Below are 12,191 nucleotides of genomic sequence, written 5' to 3'. Positions count from 1 at the left end.
ATTTTTACTACCTTGACAACGTAATTTGATAAACAATCATTATAATTTAACCTACTTACAATATGTTAGCGATGCAAATTTAATGATAGTCATCAATAACACGTTTTGTTGAATATCAATTTTGTTTTAAAAAATTAATGTAGTTTTAATTTAATGTAGTTGCTATAAAACGGTGAAGTTTTTTATTAAAAACCTGGCTTAATATTATTAACTATTAGAATTGATTGCCATAATAATTTATTATTATGCCAATCAATTATTACTAAAACTTAATTAGGAGCATGGAAGTTTCTTTGATAATGTATTGAAAAATTTACTTTTAACATTAGGTAAAATACACTTAAATTTAGAAACCAAGAGCAGTGTTGGCCTAGCTTCAGCGCACCACTTCCCTGAGGTCGTAGGTTCGATTCCCGGCTGTACACCAATGGGCTATCTTTCTATGATTCTTTTTACGCTCGAACGGTGAAGGAAAACATCGTGAGGAAACCGGCTTGCCTTAGACCCAAAAAGTCGACGGCGTGTGCACAGGAGGCTGATCACATACCTGCCTATTAGATTGACAAATTATCATGAAACAGATACAGAAATCTGAGGCCCAGACCTAAAAAGGTTGTAGCGTATATTTAACATTTAGAAACCACCATATGCTTGCAAGGTTTTGGTGTGGCCAAAACAAAATATGACACTAAGATAAAAACCCTAAGAGGTAACGCGAATCCCGCGGGACGACACGCCCATAAATATCCTGAGCCTTTTAAGTAAAGAAATTCCCTTCTAAGGAAAGGGGAGATTTTGACAGTACCATGCTGCCTAATAAAAAACCTTGCTGTCTGGTAAACGTCTAAGTCTCAAACTATAACAGATGAAGAGAATAGATGAATAATAAAAAATAAAAAAAAAGATCTTATAGGCATGATGCCACCTTCTAACAAAAGTTTTGGAAAATATGGCCGGCCACTTTTTATACTCGATCTATAATCTTAAATTATTAACAATCCAGATTTACATATTACGAAGAGTGACAGAGTTAAATTTCTACTCCGTTCTACGCCCTTGATTTGAGATCAGTAAATTTTTCAGAAGCATCAACACTTTTGATTCACCTTCAGAAGTGAATGTGCTATTTTTCCTGAGTCCATAACTACGTCAAAAAGTCGTAGTTCATAAGTCATGTAATGGAAAATTCCGAAAAACTAGAATATTTCCATTAAATACAAAAATTCGAATTATTTCATCTGATTTCATTTCTAAACTCATTATTCGTTTTTCATAACAAGTGCTCGCAATTTCCATAAGTTCGAGTAATGGAAACTTCTGAGAATCTAGTATATTTCCGCTAAATCCAACAATTCTAATACACTAAACAGCTAGCCTTTTTTATTTGCACCACAATAATGTGTCCAAATGTACAAAAACATCACAATAATATAAAACGGTGTCATCCCTATAATATATTTATTTATTCACACTTCATTGCAATATAACACAATACGATCTCTTCCAGGCAACCCTAGTAAGAGAAAAACTAAAAAAGATATAATAATAAAAAAAAGAAATTTAGACAACATTGCAGAGACAGAAATTATACAAAGTGTTAAATTATTTAAATGATATATTTTAGAATAAGTTTAAACTCTAGAAAATCCACCTGATGGGACAGTTCTGTGACGGTTGTTGGGAAATAAAGCTTTCGAGGAATGTAACTAGTTCCCAAAAAAATCCCCGGAAACCTATCCAACACGTCTGGTATACGCCATGTAGGACTAAGCCATGAAGAAGCCTTGAATAGAGGACATTTATTTTCCTCGTTTTATAGTCTATGCTACTTATAATGCATCATAACTTTAGTTATTTTATATATAATGACATTAAACTAATTTTCCTTTAATTAAATAGTTAATTACCATATAGAAACATAATGCTCACTTCCAATAAAATTGGAATAATACAGTATACACATCTATAATTTTCTCAAATAAACAATAGATCTAATAGTATTTTAAATATTCAAATTTCTGACTATTTTCAATGCATTTATTTATTTAAATATAATTTTAACTTTAATGAAATTCTATAAAACCATTAAATTAAATTAAATTAATTGTTAAAAATATACGTTGAAGCTTATAAGTTTGTAATAATATTAAAAAAAAACTTACTTTTGCGATGAATAACAACCACTTCGCGTTATCTCCTCGGACACTGTTCACAAACTGTTAAGCGAATTGGTGTAAGCGGCTCAAAGCCTTAGACTATTGACATTATGCTGCCGTCAGGGATCGAGCAAACAGAGTTTGTCAACAAGCTACAGGGAAGTAAGATAGGCTTTTATTGATTTGTACTCAATCTAAAAAAAATCCATAAAAATACTCATGTTTATTAAGCGATTACGCGCGCGTTAAATCGCACATCAATGTTGTACTTGCCTATTATTTAAATTTAGAATTATTTTAAAATTGTATCTCGTAGTCATTGGTATTATAAATATTTATTTGTATAAACCATTTTTGCAAATAATTATTGTAAATAAATCTATGTCCATATAACTTTTTTTAATTATTTTATTACTGCTATGTAGGTTAAGAAAATTGTAAATACTATATTACATTTGATTGTTATAATGAATAAAGACTTTTGTATTAGCTTTTGTCATTTTTAAATCATTCTAAATTAATATTTAATGCCAGTTCTCAAGCGAAGAATGAAAGAAAGACGAGAAGAAACTCTTCACTACTCTTATTTGGACAACTATTTTATTTTCTTACGCTGTTACATTTTTATTAGAAATTTTAGTTTTTTTTTAAATTTATTTATTTTGTAATCTAACAGCTTACATAAATTATATCCAACATAAAACACTTAAACTTAACATATAGCCAAAGATGAAATACATAATATATATATACAAAAAGGTTCTAATATTATTAAAAAGAAAAATCAGCAAAAGCAGAGGATGCGGAAAATAGTTAACGGCTCAAATATAAAAGTATTTCCTTCAACATCGATTTTGTTCCCTTTGGTGTAGAAACTCTTGGGCCGTGAGGTTCAAGTGCACAGGCGCTATTAAAGATTTAAGTAGCGCCTGGTAAATAGTACCGATAACCCCAGAGCTGGTGCTTTCGCTCAACGAATAAGTATCGCAATACAGGTACACTGCCACAGGGACCAAACATTATAAAATTTGTTTTAATTTTCTTTTTAGGTATTTTTATTATTAATTTTAATAATTTTTCTTTTACTATATAGGTTAAGACAATTATAAATACTGTAAATTTGTATTATATTTAAGTATAAAATAAAATAATGTATTTTGCAAGTATTATGTTGCTGTAATTATTTTAAAAAAATCATTTCCATACTTATAAATAAATACGTAATACCTAATTCGGATATATTGTACGTGTGGGTGTGTATGATATAAAAGCTAAAACATTATTTAGAATTTCCGTGTTAAAATACTTTACAGCCAGATAAGGAAGTGACATATATAAAAAGACCCAAAAAAGGTCGTAACAATCCATATTATGTCTGCCATACTCATACTTTATTGAGGATTAAGACTATGAACGCTGAGGCCCGCAAATCCTGCACTTCTATGAATTTTTCATTTTTTTTTTTTTTTTTTTTTTTTTTTGTTCAATATTTTTTGAGGTACTGCAACTTTTGGAAACATATCCTCAGTGCTTATTCAACACTCGCTCGTACGGTGAAAGAAAACATGAAACCGGCATGCCTAATAACCACACGTCGAGTGTGTCAGGCCCAGACTGACCAGATCATTTGTTTGGTAAAAACAAATGATCACGAAAGACATACAGAAATCTAAGTCAAAGACCAAGGGTTTTAGCGCCACTGGTATATTATTGATTATTACTGTCGATAAAATCGAAAACTAAATTTGTATGGAAATGACAGTTCGTGTCGAAAAGTTTTCATACAAATTTAGTTTTTGACTTACTACATACACTACTGTTAAGGCATCTTGACTAAGGCCCCGGATGTGTTGTTACATTAATTATGTCTGATTTATTAATGGTGCAATATTGTATATCGTAGATACACAATATTGTGTATCTATATGATACGTACACTGTAGGTTTTATGTTTTAATGTCAAATAGGCTAGTGTTTAAGCTAAGTAATAAAGAGAAAAACAGGTGTTGTTTATCTTCATTATTTTCAAAGATACACCCAAAAATTCGGAACAAAAATTATAACTCCTAAACTACAAATAATCGTACAACGTACATGTGGGTTATTCGGGTTCCTTTAAGGGTGTCTCTGGACCACCGCTTGACACTCTTTTTGGGACACCCTGTATGTACACTGCGTGGGCCATATCTCTGTATGTTAATTTTTATTTTAAGTTTGAATTTTTGTCTTGTTTATTCGAATGTATTGAATAATACATGAATTATTAAAGAAAATATAGCACTAAATTTTGATTTAATAGAAACAACTTTTATATGCTAAATTATGGCTTAATTTTCATTTATTTAGTTTTTAACCTTTAAACCAACAAGACTTATATTTAATGAATTTCCGCAGCGTATGCAGATGGAGTTATAAGTATTCATAGGCTCATAGCGCTTATATGTTTTTTTTTTATTATATGGGACCCCTACGTAGTAGCATATTAGGTACACAATCACGCAGATATGTGGCCGAGAATCCAGGCAGCAGGGGAGTGTCAAGTCTCCCTTTCCTAAAAAAAGGACTTACTTTATTTAAAAGGCGTTTCCCCCCGGACCTGGGCGACTACTTCTCCGGAAATATCCTCATAATATTTATGGGCGAGAAGCCCGCTGGCCGGCAGGATCCACGGTACCTCTTGTGCTATTTATCTTTGTGGCATATTTGACAATTTTATGACAGATTTTTTATAGCTGCGATCTGTGCAATATGTCGGATAGCCGGCCAATCTCGAGCTCCAGATTGCACCTGGCTCTTTCGAAAGTCCGACAGTCAACAAGTAAATGAACCACAGCTTGGTCGGTGCTTTCGTCACAGTCGCACGCGGTTCTAGTGTTTAGTTTGAATCTGTGTAAATAGTGTCCAAAAGCCTCGTGGCCCGACAGGATCTGCGCCATGTGAGGTGTGACGCGCCTTGGACTTTTGACGTTTGTATGCCGCGATTGCATGTTTGAAAAACATTTTTGTGACTGAGGCTGTTTCGCTCCTCACATAGCGCTCGTTTCAGATGTCCAGTCTTGACAGTCGTCGCAAGTAGGAAATCGGATACGCGCACTATGGAAAATCGTGGCTTTTCATATCAAAAATCGATAACTTTATTATTTTTCAAGACAAGACTTCAAATATTTATTATTAGAGTATGTATGTATAAATAAATGATCAAAACAACAGTTTAAAGAAATTGTCATTTATTTTATTTCCTTATCGACAATATAGTGAATAATAAGTTGTTTTTTGATAACTTTATTATGAAACAACAATAACAAAGCACATACCTATTTCAAGAAGTAATTACTAGTATTTATTTTATAAAATATTTAACGTAAAAACAAATTTTGTAAAATTTATACCTAAGTCCTTGAATATATATGTATATTGATATGTACATTATGCTTAATTACACTTTGTAAACTTCGGGATCCACAATGAGTTCGTTCACTTTTGAAAGAGATAGGGTATTTTCACACTTTTGCTATATGTTTTACTAAAGCTGGAAATGTACGGATCTGATCTGTAAAGAAGAGTATGAAATACATCTTCATTTGTCATCATCGAGAGCACTTCCCGGCATGATGTAGGCGATATTTTCTGCATATTCTGAAAGTTGACCAACAGGAAGCACAGCAAAATACTTAATGATACTTTCACCATGAAATAAAGTTTTGTAAACTGAAGATAGCATGTAGTACCATTCATTATTACTCACATACATTCAGGCAGTTTCCAGGGCAGAATTGCCAAATTTTTCAGCACCTGATGGAAAAGCTTGTAATATTATATAACACCGGTTAATCAAATTTAAATCCACTCCAGCGATTTCAGCAGAACATTCTGCATGGTAAAAAAATCTTCTAGCAGTATTACCGTCATTGGTACGACTTACTTGTCGTGGTATAATATGGCCTATAACCCCTAGATGGGACAGAGGGCGTCCACAGTGGATCTCCATCGCGTTCGGTCTTGAGCCCCGTATTTCACCTCACTCCAAGTCTTTCCGGCTCTCTTTGCCTCATCTGCAACTGAAAACAGACTCAAATGTAAAGCACCGGGAGACATCGGCAACAGTCAAAAGTCTCGACGAAGTTAAAAAAACTGTCTGTTTTTCCCTCACTTACTGTTATTTTTTAAATATAAATATAATCAAACAACCTACTATTTTATATTTGCCTTAAAATTTACATACTACTAACTAATCCTACAAATTTTTGACTGGAATTAATTTTAAAAAATTGAAGCGAACACATCTGAAATTGACATTCTTTGATATACTTACTTTGCGTAATTAAAAAAAAGTAATACAAATGAAAATCATGCAAAATTACCACTCTATGGTCATTAAAAAAATTAAGCGGTTTTTTACAATATTTCAAACTCAAACTCAAACTCAAAATATCTTTATTCAAGTGGGTAACCAAGTACACTTTTGAATCGTCAAGTTAAATTAATCGTAAATTTACATTTACTACCAGTTCGCAATTCAAGGGCGTAGAGCGGGTAAGAAGAACTGGCAAGAAACTTTCCGTCACTCTTTTTAATCGCCAGGTATTGTCATACAAATTGTTTGAACTGGAGCAATTCAATCCCAAGGATTAGGATCATTTAAGTAGTCCTCAAATTTATTTTGAATAAGATATTAACCGGTGCGAAGCCGAGCGGAACAGCTAGTTAATTGCCACGCAGTAGAATTTACATTTATTTCTATACAAAGAAGTCCATCTAAATCCATATATTTTAAATATTATCCTTGAATAAAAATTCCAGATATGGCAAGGCCTTTGGTTTTCAACTAAAAGCTGTTGGAATTTTTAATTAATTGTCTTAGTTTAGTTTATTTTTTATACCTGTACTTTATTTACCAAAAAAAATTTTTTGTGTTTTACGTCACTAGTCGCGTGTTTTCCAATATTTTTTATAAGCACAGAGTTATCAAGGTTTATGTTTGTATAAATTATGTGTGAAATCTATGACCCAGGGCCTTAGTATGGTAGGAGATGAAGGCCACCACCACCACCACTATTGTCCATCAAAGGATTTTTCTTTCTATGTGCACATTTAGCACTTGCTCGTACGATGAAGGAAAACATCGCAAGGATACCAGCATGCCTTAGGGCTTAGACCCAAATAGTCGACGGTGTATATAAGGTACAGAGGGATGATCACCTACTTAGAAAAAAAATATCACGAAACAGATACAAAAATCTGAATCAATTTCGATTATACAAAAAAGAAATATTAGGATTATACAAATAGGAAATTTCGTATCTATTATTCGTTTATCTATTTGACTTTGATACTCTTTAACTCCAAACATTTTGTTTGAAAAAATATGGAAACTTACACCTAACAAAATTTTAGCATCTAATATCTATTGAGGAATAAAAAATGGCGGGAAGGTCATGTTTATAAACGTGAACGTGAACGCGTTTCAAATGTTTCGAACTTTGGAAAATCACTGTAAGGCCGCGCTCACCTTAGAAACGTCCATACGTGGACATTTTATTGCTCTAAGAAATATAACTTAAGAATGAAAAAGGCTAAATTGTTTTTAAATTAAATAATTTAAAAGACGTTCTATGAACTAAGAAAATATTCGTGTGTAAACCATGAAAGTTATTACAAAAATCCTGTCATTTCTGTAAATAACTGTCAACAGTACATAGGCGCCCATGTTGAAATACCTAGTCATATAACATTTGATATGACATTTAGTTACAGATAAATTTATGAAAAATACATAGAACGGGGTTATCTAGTTTAAATAGATCATATTACTATTTAATTTAAAAAATATCACATTCATACAGATGAAAATGGAATCTTTTAAAAAAAAGTTTAATAACTTGATTTTAAAAAAGTGCTTTGTCAAGTACCAGTTCGGAAAAACCCTTTGACGATAACAACACATGCGAAATGCAATTTATTGGCTGATTTTAATATATAAGTATCGTGACTTTGAATTCGAAGAATTGTATAATCTTTGTTTTTTTCCATGGAATATACGTAGTGAATGTTAACCACATTCGTAATCTGTTGCAAATCTGAAAACTATAGTTATATTCCATTGAGCTTCATAGGTTCATAAACAATAATTTAGCTAATTTAGATTTACATATTATGAATTTTAGTTTTTTTATATTAAGTCCCTACATTATGATATTAACTGTTAATAATACTTTCCCGCGTAAACCCGCGAGAACTTCATTCTCATTTCCTGTTTTGTTGTTGTCATGTTTACAACATTCCATTTTTTTATTCGTTTTCCAGCCAGTCTATTGACTGTCTTACGTATATTAAACGATTCAGCAGTCCTAGTGTAATAAAAATCTAAAAAAAACGACTTCTTGTGACTAACCATCGAATTAAAATGTAGTTATCTCTCTATTCTATAACTCTCATACTACCATGGGACGGATGTCCCACAAGTCTGCAGTGTCTGCAGTATCCAGTGGCATAACAATAGTGGCAGGGCTGGCAAAATGCCACGGGCGCCCGACGCAAGAGGGCCCCTGGCCAAGAGATATTATGTTCTATGGATGAATGTGCAGTCTCCAATACGCATTGGGCTAGCGTGGGGACTACATACCATTCCCTCTCGCCTAAGAGAGGAGACCTATGGCCGTTAGTGGGACATATGCAACGTGTAATTGAGTACGCTGAAAATCTCGAAGTTTAGATATTAAAATTAAACTGAGTATAACGTGACGATTTCACTGATAGGGCCCCATCAAAAGTATCATCACAGCAGGTGCGACTGATAGCCTTACGCGTTAGGAATGAGGTGATAAAACTCCAACATCCAAACCGGCAATTTAATCCGAACCGGGTAGCAATGACGCAACTCTATACATGCCGTAAAGTCCGATTCGAATTCTTGTTGTATGATTTATGGAAAACCAGTTTAATAAACACTTAAAAACTGGATTTTATTATTTATTGATTGACGTACGAGGCGGGCCAGAATAGTACTAAAAATAACTGATCCTACAAAAACATATCAGCTTTTTTGTGTATTTGTTGTATATAAGTCGATGGCATTGATCATGTTATGAAATGGTTATATAACATAATAATAATATATTGTCTTATGAATTCTAAATGAATACATAGGCCAACTTGATAAATTTATGTTTTTAAATTTATGCCGTATAATTCGTCCACATTTTTTTATCAACATTATAAATTGCGAAAACCAGTAAACCAGTCTGGGTTTGCATTTTTTATGTTGAATTTCCTAAGCACACAAAGTTTTCTATAATGGTTCTGCTAGAAACATATAGTGTTGATGGGCACTTTTCGATTTTAACGAAGATTTACGAAGCCGTCTAGATTATATGTGTAAAATTCAATATCGTTTTTCTAAGAGTTTAACAGTGGGATATTCCAATGGTATAGAACTACTTTAAGAAGCTGTTTCGTTCGCTCCACATCTAAATGAAGTCTTAGTTGGTACAGTCAATTTTCGACCAGTTTGATGCCTTGGTGTTGCGTAAAGATGTGGGGCCTCTCTACATCTTCTACCGCATTTACCACGGAGAGTGTTCAGAGGAGATATTCGGATTAATACCTGTAGCTGAGTTTCATCGAACATCAAGGTAAAATACGAAATTCCACCCGTATCACCTCTACGTCCGACGTTCCACAACTGAGCGTTTTTAGAGTAGTTTTTGCCGCGCACCACCACTATATGGAACCAGCCGATGTATTTCCAAACCAATTCGACTTAGTGTCCTTCAAGAAAAGAGCGTACCAATTCTTAAGGCCGGCGACGCACTTGCGAGCCCTGTGGAAATAAGAGTGTCTAATGGCGGCGGTATCACTTAACATCAGGTGAGTCTCCTGCCCGTTTTCAAATTGTTACATATAAAAAAAAGTCTGCTAAAACGTAAAGAATATTTCAAAAGCATTTTAACACTTTTAAGTAAGTATTTTTTTAGAAATGTATTTGTTTTACGATATCTAGTAATACATATTTAAAAAAAAAAGTATAAATACGATTTCATCTGTTTAGAAACCTATTCACAATTTTTTAATGTGAATAGAAACTCACAAGCGCCACGGGCCTGAGATCCAAGTTCTTATAACTTGTTTTGCTGCCAATAAATTATTATTTTTAAATTGCTGGCTAACAAAACATTTGGAAGGTTTTTTTTATTACAAAATTTAAGTGTATGATAAATTTCAAACTTGCTAAATTAAACATACGATAACCTCTTTCGCATATATAATACCTTAGTAACGGTTGTTACTTTTTGATGCTGAAATGATGAGATGCGAAAACTGACGGAGAATCCTCTTGTACGAAATATTGTTTGCGTTGTTATACATTATATTTTTTAATCCTTATTACAAATTACTGTACTGCAAAGTCATCCCACTTCATTAACGTGATTTTCGTGTAACTAAAGAACTATTGAACAAATTCAGAAACGAGGCTTAGCCCGAAATATGACTGTTTGTTCAGGGTGTCACTTAGTGATCTCGTTAAATACCTAATCCTGGTACCTACCTTTTAAATAAAAATAAAAAAAAGTGCGTGCGTACAAAGTACTCGTCATGTCAGAAGTGACACTTCTTTGGCAAACTAATTTTTAAGTCTTGTTTATATTTATACAAATCTAAAACTTTAGATTTCCGAGACTTAGAGGGAAAAAGATATGTTAGGAATTTCATGAATTTAATTATCATTAAAATATTAAGTGTCGATAATACAAATTATATATTTTTTTATATTTATTTCTTAGATAATAAAAACACGTGGCATTTTAATTTACAATTTGTCATTTGAGATTTCAATACATTATTTTGCATAAAATATAAAATAGTAATATTTCATAAATTCTCTTTACGAAATTTTAATTTTAAAAATAGAATTTCTATAAGGTAATTCGCCTTTCTCGCTCTTTCTCTCAATCGCTCTCTCCCTGCGCAAAAACGATGCACATCTTCGTGACGCTAGTATTATTAAGTAGTATTAGTAGTAAAAAATTTACCCTCGTGCGCCTAAAGGAGGTTTACTTCAAAAATTACATAAATCAGTGGCTTTAGCGCTATTCAATTATTGCCTTTTCTCATTTATATTAGAAGAGTGCTTAGTAGCTTAAGCGCGCGACTCTCACCCCTGAGGTCGTAGGTTCGATCCCCGGCTGTGCACCAATGACCTTCTTTCTATGTTAATTAACATTCGCTCGAACGGTGAAGGAAAACATCGTGAGGTAACGGGCATGCCTTTTGGTTTCGGAAATACTTTAGTGGGTAGCTGGTCAACATAGAGGATGTGCGTGGCAAAAACTGCCAATCGACTAAGCCACGAAAACGATATATGTATGAGGTTTTCATATCAACATAAGGGGGAATCTTGGAAATGTGAAGTTTTCTTTGCTCTGTGGTAACATGTTTCCAATGAATGTGTAATGTGGGGTCGTTTTATTTTTAAAGTTAAGTAAATTAATGACTAATAATATTAATGACTTTTCGGCAGATGTAACCAAACGTGAGTATAAATTATTCACAACCAAAACTCTGACGTTCTTTTTCAAGCTTCCGGGTAAATAAGCGACTGTTAGCAACGATAACTCGATTTCGACTCACGTGACCAAGCGAGCTCATATCACTTCGCGTTTCATTATGAAAATATTCTGTATTGTTTGGAACGAGTAAAAATTTTGCGTACTTGCATTAATTTACCTAACCTAATTTGTTGACAATAAAATATTTAAAAATGCAGCTATAATTTTATCAAACATTGTCATTGTTCTTTTTTAATAATAATTTAAAGACTGAGTTGATTTCCACTAACTATATATATAAAAATGTTAAGTTAGTACGCTTCAAAAAGTTCTGCACCGATAGAGCTAAAATTTCAGCATGATATATAATCCGCATCAAGGATTGTTTTTATCTATTTTTTGTATCAGCCACATATCCGCGACCGCGAAAAAATGGTTTTTTAACGATCAGCTGTGTACCAGTGACCGCGCCATCTGCCGGAAACGAGGA

At 33.0% G+C, this 12,191-nt stretch overlaps 1 protein-coding gene across 1 annotated transcript in view; it reads right to left on the bottom strand.

Annotated features, from left to right (window-relative positions):
• LOC125055616 (fatty acyl-CoA reductase wat-like) overlaps nt 1–2,300 on the bottom strand; it is a 38,509-nt gene extending 36,209 nt beyond the window's left edge. The window contains exon 1 of the mRNA XM_047658075.1: nt 2,163–2,300. The gene's annotated coding sequence lies outside the window, so the exon portion shown is untranslated. The remainder of the gene's footprint in view (nt 1–2,162) is intronic.
• Between the last annotated feature and the right edge of the window lie 9,891 nt (nt 2,301–12,191).

The sequence above is a fragment of the Pieris napi genome, chromosome 13 (assembly GCF_905475465.1).
Source record: "Pieris napi chromosome 13, ilPieNapi1.2, whole genome shotgun sequence".
Classification (NCBI taxonomy): domain Eukaryota; kingdom Metazoa; phylum Arthropoda; class Insecta; order Lepidoptera; family Pieridae; genus Pieris; species Pieris napi.
The sequence above is the reverse complement of the archived record's forward strand: the minus strand, read 5'-3'. Positions and strand labels throughout refer to the sequence as shown.